We start from the raw sequence: 17,987 nt of genomic DNA, 5'->3' as shown, positions 1-17,987 counted from the left end.
GTGGCTGTGTGCTTAAGGTCATTGTCCTGTTGGAAGGGGAACCTTCACCCCAGTCCTGAGCGCTTGGAGCAGGTTTTCATTAAGGATCTCTGTACTTTGCTCCGTTCATCTTCCCTCAATCCTGACTAGTCTCCCAGTCCCTGCCGCTGAAAAATATCCCCACCATGCTTCACAGTAGGGATGGTGCCAGGTTTGCTCCAAACGTGACGCTTGGCATTCAGGCCAAAGAGTTCAATCTTGGTTGCATCAGACCAGAGAATCTTGTTTCTCATGGTCTGAGAGTCTTTAGGTGCCTTTTGCCAAACTCCAAGCGGGCTGTCATGTGCCTTTTACTGAGGATGACTTCCGTCTCGCCACTCTAACATTAAGGCCTGATTGGTGATTTGCTGCAGAGATGATTGTCCTTCTGGAAGGTACTCCCATCTCCACAAAGGAACTCTGGAGCTCTGTCAGAATGATCATCGGGTTCTTGGTCACCTAACTGACCAAGGCCCTTCTCTACCGATTGCTCAGTTTGGCCGGGTGGCCAGCTCTAGGAAGAGTCTTGGTGGTTCAAAACTTCTTCCATTTAAGAATGATGGAGGCCACTGTGTTCTTGGGGACCTACAATGCTGCAGAAATGTTTTGGTACCCTTCCCCAGATGTGCCTCGACACAATCCTGTCTCGGAGATCTATGGAAAATTCCTTTGACCTCATGGCTTGGTTTTTGAGCTGACATGCACTGTCAACTGTGGGACCTTATATAAATAGGTGTGTGCCTTTCCAAATCATGTCCAATCAATTGAATTTACTACAGGTGCCCTCAAATCAAGTTGAAGAAACATCTCAAGGATGATCAATGGAAACAGGATGCACATGAGCTCAATTTTGAGTCTCATAGCAAAGGGTCTGAGTACTTACAGTTGAAGTCGGAAGTTTACATACACTCAGGTTGGAGTCATTAAAACTCATTTTTCAACCACTCCACAAATTTCTTGTTAACAAACTATAGTTTTGGCAAGTCAGTTGGGACATCTATTTGGTGCGTGAAACAAGTAATTTTTCCAACAATTATTTACAGACAGATTATTTCACTTATAATTCACTGTATCACAATTCCAGTGGGTCAGATGTTTAAATACACTAAGTTGACTGTGCCTTTAAACAGCTTGGAAAATTCCAGAAAATGATGTCATGGCTTTAGAAGCTTCTGATAGGCTTATTGACATCATTTGAGTCAATTGGAGGTGTTCCTGTGGATGTATTTCAAGACCTACCTTCAAACTCAGTGCCTCTTTGCTTGACATCATGGGAAAATCAAAAGAAATCTAAAAAAAAAATTGTAGACCTCCACAAGTCTGGTTCATCATTGGGAGCAATTTCCAAACGCCTGAAGGTACCACATTCATCTCTACAAACAATAGTACGCAACTATAAACACCATGGGACCAAGCAGCCGTCATACTGTTCAGGAAGGAGACATGTTCTGTCTCCTAGAGATGAACGTACTTTGGTGCGAAAAGTGCAAATCAATCCGAGAACAACAGCATAGGACCTTGTGAAGATGCTGGAGGAAACAGGTACAAAAGTATCTATATCCACAGTAAAACGAGTCCTATATCGACATAACCTGAAAGGCCGCTCAGCAAGGAAGAAGCCACTGCTCCAAAACCACCATAAAAAAGCCAGACTACGGTTTGCAACTGCACATGGGGACAAAGATCGTACTTTTTGGAGAAATGTCCTCTGGTCTGATGAAACAAAAATAGAACTGTTTTTCCATAATGACCATCGTTATGTTTGGAGGAAAAAGAGGGAGGCTTGCAAGCCGAAAACACCATCCCAACCGTGAAGCAAGAGAGTGGCAACATCATGTTGTGGGGGTGCTTTGCTGCAGGAGGGACTGGTGCACTTCACAAAATAGATGGCTTCATGAGAAGGAAAATTATGTGGATATATTGAAGCAACATCTCAAGACATCAGTCAGGAAGTTAAAGCTTGGTCGCAAATGTGTCTTCCAAATGGACAATGACCCCAAGCATACTTCCAAAGTTGTGGCAAAATGGCTTAAAGACAACAAAGTCAAGGTATTGGAGTGGCCATCACAAAGCCCTGACCTTAATCCCATAGAAAATGTGTGGGCAGAACTGAAAAGGCGTGTGCGAGCAAGGAGGCCTACAAACCTGACTCAGTTACACCAGCTCTGTCAGGAGGAATGGGCCAAAATTCACCCAACTTATTGTGGGAAGCTTGTGGAAGGCTACCCGAAACGTTTGACCCAAGTTAAACAATTTAAAGGCAATGCTACCAAATACTAATTGAGTGCATGTAAACTTCTGACCCACTGGGAATGTGATGAAAGAAATGAAAGCTGAAATAAATCATTCTCCCTACTATTATTCTGACATTTCACATTCTTAAAATAAAGTGGTGATCCTAACTGACCTAAGACAGGGGATTTTTACTAGGATTAAATGTCAGGAATTGTGAAAAAATAAGTTTAAATGTATTTGGCTAAGGTATATGTAAACTTCTGACTTCAACTGTATGTAAATAAGGTATTTCTGTTTCGTTTTTTTAATCAATTAGCAAAAATGTATAAAAACCTGTTAACACTTTGTCATTATGGGGCATTGTGTGTAGATTGATGATGATTTTCTTTTAAAATCCATTTTAGAATAAGGCTGTAATGTAACAAAATGTGGAAAAAGTCAAGGGGTCTGAATAATTTACGAAGGCACTGTATATAAATGATACCATTTTTAAAATATATTTTCCATTATTATTTTCCCCTAACCCTACCATCCCTTTCCTAATTGGAGTAAACTAATGGACAACACTTAGGCTTCTACTTCCAGCTTATACATACTATATACATTTTATGGCACAGTATATTTTTACAATAGTTATCTTTTGTTTGTTTTTAGTCCCATACTTCAGCTCCACTCAACTCTTGGCATTTCATAGATGAGTGGTTAATCGGCATGGCCGATTAATTAGGGCCGATTTCAAGTTTTCATAACAATCGGTAATCGGTATTTTTGGACGCCGATTATGGCCGATTACATTGCAATCCGCAAGGAGACTGCGTGGCAGGCTGACCACCTGTTACGCGAGTGCAGCATCAAAAGGACCTTGTGGCTGCAAGGAGCCAATGTAAGTTGCTAGCTAGCACTAAACTTATCTAATAAAAAACAATCAATCTTAACATAATCACTAGTTAACTACACATGGTTGATGATATTACTAGTTTAACTAGCTTGTCCTAGTTGGTGTTTGAAGATATCCCTCTAGTGGTGTGGGGGCTGTGCTTTGGCAAAGTGGGTGGGGTTATATCCTTCCTGTTTGGCCCTGTCCGGGGGTATCACCGGATGGGGCCACAGTGTCTCCTGACCCCTCCTGTCTCAGCCTCCAGTATTTATGCTGCAGTAGTTTATGTGTCGGGGGGCTAGGGTCAGTCTGTTATATCTGGAGTATTTCTCCTGTGTCCTATGTGAATTTAAGTATGCTCTCTCTAATTCTCTCTTTCTTTCTTTTTCTCTCTCGGAGGACCTGAGCCCTAGGACCATGCCTCAGGACTACCTGACATGATGCCTCCTTGCTGTCCCCAGTCCACCTGGCCGTGCTGCTGCTCCAGTTTCAACTGTTCTGCCTGCAGCTATGGAACCCTGACCTGTTCACCGGACGTGCTACCTGTCCCAGACCTGCTGTTTTCAACTCTCTAGAGACAGCAGGAGCGGTAGAGATACTCCCAATGATTGGCTATGAAAAGCCAACTGACATTTACTCTCGAGGTGCTGAATTGTTGCACCCTCGACAACTACTGTGATTATTATTATTTGACCATGCTGGTCATTTATGAACATTTGAACATCTTGGCCATGTTCTGTTATAATCTCCACCCGGCACAGCCAGAAGAGGACTGGCCACCCCTCATAGCCTGGTTCCTCTCTAGGTTTCTTCCTAGGTTTTGGCCTTTCTAGGGAGTTTTTCCTAGCCACCGTGCTTCTACATCTGCATTGCTTGCTGTTTGGGGTTTTAGGCTGGGTTTCTGTACAGCACTTTGAGATATCAGCTGATGTAAGAAGGGCTATATAAATACATTTGATTTGTCCTGCGTGGCATATAATCAATGCGGTGCCTGTTAATTTATCATCGAATCACAGCCTACTTCAACTTCGCCAAACGGATGATGATTTAACAAGAGCACATTCGCGAAAAAAGCACAATCGTTGCACCAATGTACCTAACCATAAACATCAATGCCTTTCTTAAAATCAATACACAAGTATATATTTTTAAACCTGCATATTTAGTTAAAAGAAATTCATGTTAGCGGGCAATATTAACTAGGGAAATTGTGTCACTTCTCTTGCTTTTAGTGCAAGCAGAGTCAGAGTATATGCAGCAGTTTGGGCCGCCTGGCGCACAGCACTGTTTATGACTTCAAGCCTTCAACTCCCGAGATAAGGCTGGCAATACTATAGTGCCTATAAGAACTTCCAATAGTCAAAGGTATATGAAACACAAATGGTATAGAGAGAAATAGTCCTAAAATTACTATAATAACTACAACCTAAAACTTCTTAACTGGGAATATTGAAGACTCATGTTAAAAGGAACCACCAGCTTTCATATGTTCTCATGTTCTGAGCAAGGAACTTAAACGTTAGCTTTTTTTACATGGCACATATTGCACTTTTACTTTCTTCTCCAACACAACACTCCAACACTTGCATCATCTATACCAAATTGAACATTCTTCATTATTCATTTGAGACTAAATAGATTTTATATATGTATTATATTAAGTTCAAATAAAAGTGTTCATTGTTCATTCAGTATTGTTGTAATTGTCATTATTACAAATATATAAAAATCGGCCGATTAATCGGCATCGGCTTTTTTGGTCCTCCAATAATCGGTATTGGCGTTGAAAAATCCAAATAGGTCGACCCTGGCCGTCGTTGTTGAGGGTGAAATTTCAACCACAGGATTATGTCATCATTGTAACCCATTTTCAACATAGACAAACCTTGTATAAAATATGTTGAATTTGTACTGTACCTAGATATTGAATTGTGTTTGGTTGTTAACGGAGATGTATCTTCTGCTTGGATAGTTCCATCTTTGCAACTGACTTAGTCTGGCTTTAATTCCAGTTTGTCTACAAATAAATAATTGATATGTTGGATTCACGTCTCCATCTCAACCAAAAATCTAAGTTAAAGAATAGGACTAAATCTAATATAATCAAACTTTAAATGCACATTTAGTCCTATTCTTTAACTTTGATTCTTGGTTGAGATGGAGATGTGAATCCAACATATCAATTATTAATTTGTATACAAACTAGAATTTGTTGACAACCAAACACAATTCAATATCACTTTTGCAATACAGTAAATAGCCACAAGTTAACAAATTATATGTTGGACTCACATCTCCAACTAAACCAAAAAAAAAAGTTAAAGAATAGGATTAAGCCAGTGGCTCAGATGAAACTATCCAAGCATTAGGTATCCTTTAAATGTTGATATTTGGTTGCGTTGTCAACCAAACACATTTCAACATTACTTTTGTAATACAGTAAATAGCCTAAAGGCTATCTTATAAACTAATTTAACAGTATTTATTCAACCGTAAAATGAGTAACACATCCATGGCCACATTTTGAGGTTAGCCTACTGTAACTATAAATGACTTCTTATGCAATCATAGAAAGCGTGCATGTTCAAGAAAGCATGCAAAGGTCGCAGGTCGCTGGAGAGCTTCACAACTGCTGTAATAATCTGCACAGAATCTTAAACAGCATTGATCACTTGCGCTATGTACTTTTAATGTAATCTCAACTACAATCCACGTAATTTGTTTGTGCTATTAGATGAAGCACAGCGATAACACATTAAAGCTGCAATATGTAACTTTTTGGGTGACCCAACCAAATTCACATGGAAATGTGAGTTATTGATCTGTCATTCTTATTGAAAGCAAGTCTAAGAAGCGATAGTTCTTAAGTTTTGTTTTTACGTCGGGTTTACTTTCGGGTTTGTACACCGAGCTTCAAACAGCTGAAAATACAATATTTGGGGTTATGTAAAATATATTTGGTTTAGATTCTCTACACTATACTTGCTTGTTTTGTCACATAAACTGAAATTAGGCAAACTATTAGAATTTTAGCAACCAGGAAATGAAAGAGCAATTTTTGCACATTGCACCATTAAGTTATTGTATAAATACAAAACATCTGACATTGTATTCCCATTTGAACTGTGTTGTGTGTGATGAGGTGTGCCCAGTGGGTCCTTACATGTCTTAACATTACTCACTATTTGATTACAGAGCTTCCAATTCATGCTATTTGCTATTTGTGCTGTAAGTGGAGGCAATTATTTGAGGATATTATGTTCCCCCTTTTGCCATGCAACATATAGGCTAGGTCTACAGCAGGTGAATGAAATTCAACGATTCAAGAAGTTAATGGGCGGATAAGTCTTAAATTACACATTCCAGGGACAGCTGTAAATCTACACCACGAAAGAACATTACGCTTCCATAGAGGCAAAGTAGAGTTACATGAAGAAGAAGCTCACCATGTCTTCGTGTAATCCTGAAAAATACAGGTCCCTGCACTAGTTACCCTGTTTATTTTCCTGATGTGGACCTCCCATTTCTGTGTCTGAGACGTATGTGCAGATAATCCTAATTATAGAGCCCTGAGGAATCTCAGTCTACTGCTTGGTCCATCGCACCTAGTCTAAGGTTTCAGACATTCCTATTTCACAGGCAATACCGAACCCACCAAAAGAACCAAACAAGTCGGCTGTCATGCTATGTCTTAATAATAGTTTGGATAATGTCACGACTTCCACCGAAGGTGGCTCCTCTCCCTGTTCGGGCGGCGCTCGGCGGTCGGCGTCGCCGGTCTACTAGCTGCCACCGATCCTTTTTCCTTTTCGTTTAGTCATGTCTGTTTTGACTGTTCACCTGTGTCTAGTTGAGGTTGGTTAGTTGGTGTATTTAATCTCGCCCTACCCATTGTGTTTCGTGCGGGTTTGTTTGCGTTTTCCTGTCTTTGGTTTTGGGTGGCGTATATTTTGTTCATTGTTTTTAACAGGTGTTTTTCCCTAGACGATGTTCTAGTGATTTTTGTGGACTGCTATTTAGTCTGTGCCTGTTGTGTTTGATGAACTGTTAATAAATATGCCTTCTCCGTATTTACTCCTCTCCTGCGCCTGACTTCTACACCCACCTCTCCTAGAGAGACCTGAAAGATAAGCTGGTCTATGTCTCCCTCAGCCCCCCTACCGACTTAAACAGATTGTCTAGATAAAGCTCTTTGAAAAGCTAAATAAATCAAACAAGCAGACTATTCTGTAGCTATAGACCGTACGTCTGTTGATAACACTTCAAAACATCTGTTTCATCAGGGACATATGCTACATACCTTCCTAATCTCCATTTACTAAGAGTAGTGTTTCTCTGTCAGAACCTCTGTCATGAAGGGACTGGGCATGCTCAGAACAGGCAGGTCCCTCTGATTATGACCGGGGCTACAGATCAGCGGGGCCCACCTGCTCCTCTCTCACTGTGGCTTTAATCAAGTTTCTCACAGTCCCTCACACCTCTAGGCCTGGCCCCAATGAACCAGATGAATGTTGGTGTGTATAATACAGCGCTACGATTAAAGCAAAGATAACCGTCGGGTGCCTCTAATCCGGAGTCTATTGAATCTATACGCTGTAAAGCCTCAAGGTGGCTGGATCATTACACAGCTAATGGCACCCACCTCGGTGTTATCTGTGGCTTCTGTCAACCATTATAATAGGAAGGGGCCAGGGCACCTCTTCACCAGTCAGTTCCTCTCTCAGTTCACTTTAAATGGCCCTGCCATAAAGGGCTGTTGTTTGGGGAATTCAATGGTCAAATCTAAGTGAGAAAGATGGTACTAGACAGGAATGTCCCAACTTATATCATTCTGGGCACCTTACAAGTCCAAGGGTACGACTACGAAACATGAGACGAACCTGAGCTAACTATTAGCTCAAACGGCCATCTTTCCAGAGAAAGTGAGAGACACCAAGAAAAATCTGAACAATTTTTGCTGTAACATTGTTCAGCTTCAATCTGGAGAGGAAAAGGCATGTCCCATCAAATCCCCTGAGTCTAATCTACTTTGACAACTACTCTAGTGGCTCTGTTGAAATTATTTCTCTGCAAATAGTTGTCACACGCATGTATTGCATGTTTGATGTACACTGTAAATCATACTAACAGCGTTCTGCATTATTAAATCTATGAAAATATATATTTAGAAATGAAACTCTACTCTTCTTTGAATTACCTATTGCACAGTGAATGCATTGTAGGCTATTCCTGTTTAATATTTTGCAAACCATATTCCAGGATGTATCACAGTTGCCAGGTTAAAAGAATACATTACTGAAGCCATGTCCTTTCTATTGTACACCGGGGGGACCTCATTAAAAAGAGTTAGTTACCATTCCTGTACGGTCGCTGTCATGTGGAACTATGCCATTGTCAGGCCAAGGTGATCACACTAGGATGAGCACTAACACGTCTAACAAACATAGCAGACCCAAAACATCTGTGGTGTTTAGAAAACACGGTGCCTTTTCTGTAACCCTTCATTACCCACGATGCATTCTTTTCACATTTACTGTGCCTTCAGAAGGTATTCATACCCCTTGACTTATTCCACATTTAGTTGTGTTATAGCCTGAATTCCAAATGGATCAAATCCATTTTTTTCCTCACCCGTCTACACACAATTTTTTGCAAATGTATTGAACATGAAATACAGAAATGTTTCATTTACATAAGTATTCACATGCCTTGGTCAAAACATGTTAGAACCACCTTTGGCAGCTATTACAGATATGAGTCTTTCTGAGTCTAAGAGCTTTGCACACCTGGATTGTACAATACTTGCACTTAAAATTCTTCAAGCTCTGTCAAGTTGATTGTTGATCATTGCAAGACAGCCATTTTCAAGTCTTGCCATAGATTTTCAAGCCGATTAAAGTCAAAACTGTAACTGGGCCACTCAGGAATATTCAATGTGGTATCGGTAAACCACTCAAGTGTATATTTGGCCTTGTGTTTTAGGTTATTGTCCTGCTCAAAATGTTATTTGTCTCCCAGTGTCTGTTGGAAATCAGAGTGAACCAGGTTTTCCACCAGGATTTTGCCTGTGTTTAGCTCTATTCCATGTATTTTCATCCTAAAAATAACCGAAAGGATGCTTGTTAAAAGAAATCTGCTGTTCTGCCCTTGAGAAAGGCAGTTAACCCCCACAACAATTGCTCCCCGAGTGCCGGTGACGTAGATGTCGATTAAGGGGTTGGGTTAAATGTGGAAGACTCATTTCGGTTGAATGCATTCAGTTGTGCAACTGACTAGGTATCCCCTTTCCCCTTTCTTTGCGAGGCATTGGACAACCTCTCTGGTCTTTGTGGTTGAATCTGTGTTTTAAATTCACTGCTCGACTGAGGGACCTTACAGATAATTGTATGTGGTACAGAGACGAAGTAGCCATTCAAAAACGTTTTAATTTTTATTAAAATCTAAAACCATTATTCCACTTTGACATTATGGGGTATTCTGTGTAGGCCACTGACACAACATCTCAATTGAATCCATTTTAAATTCAAGCTGTAAGACAACAAAATGTGGAAAAAGTCAAGGGGTGTGAATACTTTCTGAAGGCCTTGTAGCTGTGTTGTAATCTTCTGTCACTTTAAAATAGAAGCATAGCAAATATGTTTTGTTCCCTAATATGCTATGACAAAAAGTTTAATCAGACCAGGGGAATATCTTCCATACAAGCATTACATCCTAAATCCATTAGAATCAAACGGAGAACATTACTTTTTATGAAGCCAACATTGAAAACACTTACTGGACTCCAAGAGCAGATTTTCTTGCAATATCAACCAATATCTCATTCCACAAACATCTATATAACTCTCAATGATGTCATCATACTGAAGCTTCTGAAGGAGGAAGCCATTTCCTCTGTCTGGGTCTTACAGGCAAAGACATTCCAGAGCTTTCTATCTATAGATGGTGAGTCTCTGAAATGTCCTAAGGGGGGTTAAGAAAAGCAAGGCAATGATTATACCCTTACAAATCTGCAGAATGCCATGCATGGATAATTCACACACAGATGAAGACATGTTGAAATGTTTCAGATTGACAAGGGCTTTTTTATCATGTCATAAACTTGACAAGGAAAAAAAGTCACCTTTCGTTGGCTATTTAGAAGAGAATGTCTGTGCACAATGCGAAAACTACTATTCTATTCATCAGGAATGCACTATAACTAGAGTCAAAGAATAGTTTTTTTTCTGAAATACATTTTCTTTGAGTTAAAATGGTTGCTAAATGTACTATGGTAACATTTAAATGACTCCCTCCTGCCAGCTGAGAAATTAATCCATTCTTGTGGATCTCCATAAGAGGTCTGTTCAGCCATATAGCCACACACAAAGGCTGACAGAACAGGGATCCTCACAGGCAGCTAGGCAACGGGGCTTTTGTGCGAACCTTTCAGGAACTCAGGACTCGGTTCAAAACGAAGAAATGCCAAGATCTCTTTGATTTTCATACCAATTTTGAGAGGGAGGAGGCCTAAGGACACAAAGTATTTTTTATACAGGCATGTTTTGAGACTGCTAGATTTAACCTTCTTCTCCCTCAATGTAGTTTGATCTATCCCTGGATTGGCATCTTGTGAATCTGAGGGAAAGTCAGGTCTCCAGGCGGTTTCCATCCACACCAATGGGATGATGGGTGGACTTGTCTGGGATAGTCTCTGAGGTGATATACTCAAGCATATTAATAAATCCACTTAAATGTAAAGTCCCCGGTTTAGGGGATCTGCGTGGTTCTGGTACCGGCTCCGATCAAACATTTTCGCTTATAAATCAATCTGTGGATACAGTAGATCAAAATGGCTAGCATTGAGCGATAGCCCTGGTTCCCACGGACACAGTAGTATAATTGAGCCTGTGTTATGTAGGATGTGAAATCTGAAACCACTTGTAGCTGGGATGTCTCTCCTACCGTTTTATTCGCTCTTCTGACTGTCCATCAACTCTTGGCTGAACCCTATGTCACAAACCTACAATCCTTTCATCGTAGCGCAGCAGGAGAGAGTGGTTTCATCATGGTAGCACATTCAGAGATCGATTTATAGCCATTCATGTAAAATAGATTTGAAACAAAAAACACTTTTGGTTTGTCATAGACATAGAGTTCAAGAAGTCAAGCTAGAGCTCTGTGAGACGTTCACAGCAATGGGGGCAGACGTTTTGACCAAGATAGACTTTTAGAAAAGATGCACATTTTCTCAAACACTAAACATAGAAATATGTATTTTACATTTAAGGAAGGTGAAATCTTATAGTTAGTAGTTTCATAATTTGACTATACTATATTTAGAAAGCATATGTAATTTTAAGCATTATTCATACAGTTTTGTTGAATAGGAAATACATCAACTATTTCTATCAGAACGGTGAGATTTTAGCCTTTTTTGGAGTATGTAGTATTACTAGTTATTGTTTATGGGCCGATCATCATAAATAATTACTTTTGGGGATTACGTAGATTACATTTAATTACAGTTAAATGGTTATAAAGGAGGCTGCCCGCCTCCAAACTAGCTTGACCACGTTGGAATGTCTTAGGCCGCTGTTTATTCCTTGAGCTGTCAAATAGCAGCGACAAGAGGTCAGCCAAAATACTAAAGCATAACTCTTTCAACCCTGGGTCACTGTCATGTATTCGCCTACACTGTAGTTCTGACATCAGACATGCTTCGAGACTGTAGGCTACTTGTTTTAAGAGTTTGAGAAAAACTTTGTGAACGTGAAGGACTACATTCATAGACGCACCAAGAGACATAAGCCGTACTACAGCTGATGATAACTCATTCAGCTAATGCTTGGTCCATCATCATTGTGCCATTTTTATCTTCGGCATTGACAGCTTGTTCTCCTGTAAAACAGATGGGTGTCTGAAACTGCCCATATTTTGGGGTTTTCTGACGGTCTGACCCACTGAAATTAACAAATGTCAAATCTGATTTAGTTATTGACCGAGTTCATGTCTGCACCAAATGTATGCTTCCCAAATGGCACCCTATACTATACTACTATACTATACTACTATAATATACTATACTACTATAGTACTATAGTACTATACTACTATACTATACTACTATACTATACTATATGACTATACTACAGGATGCCATGTGTCTGACACACACAATGTTATTACATATGGAAGGGAATCCTTATTGAACTGATATTAATTCTATTCAAGACACTGCAATATGGCATGGTCTAAAGTAGGGCCGGGCAATATGGCCAACATAATATATAATTATATTCTTCTCATTTTTGACCGTATTGCGTCATGACCCTAAGATTGCAAGAAATTAATTCTAAGTGGTTTTAATGGGCTTTTTTCCATTCGGATTGTTTTATACTCAACCAAACTAGGACAAAGCTGACAGTAAAGTAGTCCAATTTGTAGAACTTTTCATTTGTTTAGCACTGTATCAAAAGATTGTTATAGACGGTATTGTAAAAATCTAAGTACCTTTAAACCAGAGGAAAAATAACTCTAGACCACCTTTACTCCACACACAGAGACGCGTACAAAGCTCTCCCTCGACGTCCATTTGGTAAATCTGACCATAACACTATCCTCCTGATTCCTGCATACATGCAAAAACTAAAGCAGGAAGCACCAGTGACTCGGTCAATAAATAAGTGGTCAGATGACTCAGATGCTAAGCTACAGGACTGTTTTGCTAGCACAGACTGGAATATGTTCTGAGATTCTTCCGTTGGCATTGAGGAGTCACTTGGCATTGAGGAGTCACTGGCTTCATCAATAAGTGCATCGATGATGTCATCCCCACAGTACCAAAACCAGAAGTCATGGATTACAGGCAACATCCGCACTAAGCTCAAGGAGCGGGACTCTAACCCGGAAGCTTATAACAAATCCCGCTATGCCCTCTGACGAACCATCAAACAGGCAAAGCATCAATACAGGACTAAGATTGAATTGTACTACACTGGCTCTGACGCTTGCAAATTATTACAGACTACAAAGGGAAACACAACCGAGAGCTGCCCAGTGACATGAGCTTACCAGATAAGCTAAATTACCTCTATGCTCGCTTCGAGGCAAGCAACACTGAAGCATGCATGAGAGCATCAGCTGTTCCGGACGACAGTGTGATCATGCTCTCCGTACCCCATGTGAGTAAGACCTTTAAACAGGTCAACATAGACAAGGCCACACGGCCAGACGGATTACCAGGACATGTACTCCGAGCATGCGCTGACCAACTGGCAAGTGTCTTCACTGACATTTTCAACCTGTCCTTGACTGAGTCTATAATACCAATATGTTTCAAGCAGACCACCATAGTCTCTGTGCCCAAGAACACTAAGTTAACCTGCCTACGTGACTACCGACCATGTAGCCATGAAGTGCTTTGAAAGGCTGGTCATGGATCACATCAACATCATTATCCTAGATACCCTAGACCCACTTCAATTTGCATACCGCCCCAACATATCCACAGATTATGCGATCTCTATTGCACTGCCCTTTCCCACCTGGACAAAAGGAACACCTATGTGAAAATGCTATTCATTGACTACAGCTCAGCGTTCAACACCATAGTTCCCTCTAAGTTCATCACTAAGCTAAGGACCCTGGGACTAAGCACCTCCCTCTGCAACTGGATCCTGGACTTCCTGACGGGCCGCCCCCAGGTGGTATGGGTAGGTAACAACACATCTGCCACGCTGATCCTCAACACGGGGGCCCCTCAGGGGTGCGTGCTCAGTCCCCTCCTGTACTCCCTGTTCACTCATGACTGCACGGCCAGGCACGACTCCAACACCATCATTAAGTCTGCAGATGACACAACAGTGGTAGGCCTGATAACCGACAACGATGAGACAGCCTATAGGGAGGAGGTCAGAGACCTGGCCGTGTGGTGCCAGGATAACAACCTCTCCCTCAACGTGATCAAGACAAAGGAAATGATCGTGGACTACAGGAAAAGGACAACTGAGCACGCCCCCATTCTCATCGATGGGGCTGTAGTGGAGCAGGTTGAGAGCTTGAAGTTCCTCCGACAACAAGGCACTACAGAGGGTAGTGCGTACGTCCCAGTACATCACTGGGGCCAAGCTTGCTGCCATCCAGGACCTCTATACCAGGCGGTGTCAGAGGAAGGCCTTAAAAATTGCCAAAGACTCCAGCAACCCTAGTCATAGACTGTTCTCCCTACTACTGCACGGCAAGCTGTACCGGAGCACCAAGTCTAGGTTCAAAAGGCTTCTTAACAGCTTCTACCCCCAACCCCCAAGCCATAAGACTCCTGAACAGCTAATCAAATGGCTACCCAGACTATTTGCTTTGACCCCCCCCCCCCCTTTACGCTGCTGCTACTCTCAGTTTATTATCTATGCATAGTCACTTTAACTCTAGCTACATATTACCTCAATTACCTCGACTAACCTGTGCCCCTGCACATTGACTCTGTACCGGTACCCCCTGTATAAAGCCTCACTATTGTTATATCACTGCTTCTCTTTGATTCTTTTTTTATTTAAATTTAAATGTTTTACTTACCAATTTTTTTCCTATTTTAACACTTATTTTTCTTAAAACTGCATTGTTGGTTAAGGGCTTGTAAGTAAGCATTTCACTGTAAGGTCTACAACCGTTGTATTTGGCGCATGTGACAAATAACATTTGACGTGATTTGAACAGGATACATCGCCCAGTCCTAGCCCAAAGTCCAAAAGTCTAAAGTGTTTTAACACCTCTAGATCGGCTTCATTTTCTAGCACTTCATCTTCAATGGAACTTAAGCAGTCAGTTGTCAGTTGGTAGGTGCCAAGAACGATAAGCGAGGAGAAAACTGCACACCTCCTGAATAACTGCACAGCACTTGATATCCATGAAGCATGTCAGGAAAACCCACAACCGCTATTCTGGTTGACAGAAACAAACGATTCCCCAGGGAGTCCAGCGTAATGTTTTCAGACACCTGGCAACAGAAACAGTACGGGGAGCCAGCCAACACTGCCGGGCCTTCATGTACTGTAGAGTGAGTCAGAGCAATGCTCACCTCCACCTGAGACATGCACACAGCACAGCACTGGATGGAGCCGGTCCAAACAACAACATTACATCCACACAGCACAGGATGGAGCCGGTCCAAACAACAACATTACATCCACACAATGAGACCTATAACAAACGCGCTAGAATGAACGTGTTTGTGCTCTTGTCATTCTAAGTCGCTGCCGGCTGTCTCTAACATTCCCATCAGTGAGGGCACTTTCTCCCTCCATTTGTTTAAGCTCACATCCATCCACCACAACAACAGTAAGTCTTTCTTTAGCATGCTCTGGGGCATAGACTAGCCTAACACACAGGGATTTAACCTCTTGTGTTCTGGACCAGCTGTAGCTCTACTCTAGAGATCTCCCTCTACTCTTACATAAACCTTCCAGAGCTAGCGCCGATGGGGACAGAGGGGGTTACATAAGAAGCCATGAAGCCACAGCAAGATGAGAGGAGCCTCTGGATTGAAAAAGAAGGCCTTGCTTGTGTTGTTTTTTTATGTCTCAGGGCATCTGCTGGACCAGTTTCACTAACTCAGTGAGCCGCCAGCTTGGCTGGGACCCTTATTGCTTGGGTCAAGCATCTTTGTTGTTTGTAATGAAGTAAGCCAGAGACAAGATTCCTGAGTCTGACCCCAAAGGATTGTGATCTATTTAATTTTCTGGCAGCATATAATTTGTTTTATTTTATTTTTTACATTTGACTGAAATACAACTTGTAGCTGTGGCTTCTTTGGTCATGTTCTATGCTGTAGGGGTGTTCCCCAGCGGAGTATGGAACAGGGATCAGCGACGTGATTAGACAATGACTGAGACGAGCACTCAGTCCAGAGCAGGATTGGCTCCCTAGTCCCCAGTATTTAGTCAAACTCAGCCATCTGTCTTTCCCCACCCCCACTTCCAGCAAACAGAGGCAGAAACAGAGAGAGACAGAGACAAAAGACAGAAAGAGAAAAAGAGAGAGAGAGGGAGAGAGAGGGCAGAGAGAGGAGAGGGCAGAGAGAGAGAAGAGGGCAGAGAAAGAAAGGGCCGAGAGAAAGAGAGGGCAGAGAGAGAGATAAGGAGAAAGAGAGAGATTAAATCAAAACTTTGACCCTTTCGCTAATCCCAAGATCTATTTCAGAGCTCATAGCCCCGGTTCCTCCAGGGGTGGAGCCTTGGAAACCTCTGACACACACAGATCAAGGAGTTTATTTCTGAATCAGAGATTTATGGTAATCACTAATCACAAAATCGAAATAGTCAGATAGTTTAAATAGTCTAAATATAGATCCTATACTTTCAAATGACCCAATTCCAAAAGTCTATTTTGGGCGACTCGTGAGTGTCAGCCTTGAGGAAAGACTCCAGGGCTGTTGTTACTCTGAGGTAGTTGGACAGTGATAATTAAGCTGTTCTGTGTGTGACTGATGCCTGCCAGATGTGAGACTGGAGATAACGCTAACAGCATTTCGAAGACACTCAACATCAAAGGTATTCCCAGGGGTCGTAACCTCTATAGCAAGCCAAGATTTCAGCCTCATATGCAGACATTGACAATAAATAAGTGAGGTTTAGGATGTTGTCACAAGACCAGCGCTGCCACAGTAGTATACACACACTTCCAGCTGTGGGAAGATACTGTACTGACCAAAGACTCTAGACTCTGGTCAATCTAGTTATCCTAATCATCTGATTTGGATTCATTGTCCTGGACCACTGAACAGAAAAGGCCCCTTGTGTTAGTCAGAGAGAGGCCAGTCAAACACAAATCTCTCTCTTTCCCTCTGGGTAATTCCACGGAAATGGAATTACGCTTTGACTCAGATTTCTCACTTTAAAATGTATGCCAGACAAAAACCATTGATTTCAAAGTTTAACAAACCATATAACTCTATGCACAAGGACTACTTTGAACACAAACAATTTTACAAAAACACATTTACTGGAAGACCTGCGCAGGTGCAAAGTTTGGTAACAGAAAACCTCCTTCGTTTTTTATGTGACCACCTTTTCCAAAAACTCTGTTAAATACAGATGTAGGATCTTCATTTGAGCCAGTTTCTACAGCAGAAATATTATACTGCAGCAACAGAAAATGTGAATTATTATATGGATTATAATTAATGGAATTTCTTTGTATTGGTTGCTACATTTTCCGTTAGGACAAATCAAGTCTGCCATTTTAAAGTGGAAATTACAAACTTTAAAAGCCTTTTTAAACCTCACATTCACTACAAGTTTTCATTTCCTGTAGCGCAGGGAAATTCTCAGCAACAAGTGTGATCAAATTAAGATCCTACATCTGTATCTGCTCCGATTAAGTTTCAAATTGGTTATTGAACTAGAGTAGGTGAAGTGGATTTACATTCAGTAACGGAATTACGGTAATGGAATTATATCATGGGTCCCTGATCTGTACTATACAGAAATGCATAATTATCGATATGAATATCATTCTCTTTATGGTGATGTTTCCTGAATAGGTACACAAAGGTAGAAATATGCAATATCCTTATTTTCCATATTTGGATATTAGCCTACACACTGGCTATTATTGTAATGAACTCCGCCCCAAACAAGACCACATTTGGTTGGTCCGGACGAGACCAAATCTGAAACAATCATAGACAAATATGTTTGGAAATCACGGTACAGCAACGTAGAGTACAGTGGAGTAAAGTACAGTACAGCATAGCACAGTTCAGTAGAGTACAGTAGAGTACATACAATAAGGTTCTGTAGAGTAGGGTACAGAACAATACAGTACATCATACTGTACTATACTCTAGTGTGCTCTACTGTACTGAACTATCCAAACTTGTGAA

The 17,987-nt window shown here is 41.2% G+C and overlaps 1 protein-coding gene across 4 annotated transcripts in view; it reads right to left on the bottom strand.

Annotated features, from left to right (window-relative positions):
• The window catches only part of LOC106607715 (ankyrin repeat domain-containing protein 6), a 61,470-nt gene that overhangs the window by 20,594 nt on the left and 22,889 nt on the right, over window positions 1–17,987 (bottom strand). Inside the window, exon 1 of one of the 4 annotated variants that reach the window (XM_014204969.3) lies at window positions 6,577–6,769. The exons of the other annotated variants lie outside the window; for them this stretch is intronic. The gene's annotated coding sequence lies outside the window, so the exon portion shown is untranslated. Of the gene's footprint in view, window positions 1–6,576; window positions 6,770–17,987 lie in introns of those variants that run through there. 4 annotated transcript variants of the gene reach the window in all.

This window comes from Salmo salar, chromosome 06, assembly GCF_965601325.2.
Source record: "Salmo salar chromosome 06, fSalSal1, whole genome shotgun sequence".
In the NCBI taxonomy this organism is placed as follows: domain Eukaryota; kingdom Metazoa; phylum Chordata; class Actinopteri; order Salmoniformes; family Salmonidae; genus Salmo; species Salmo salar.
This window is presented reverse-complemented; position numbering and strand designations above follow the sequence as displayed.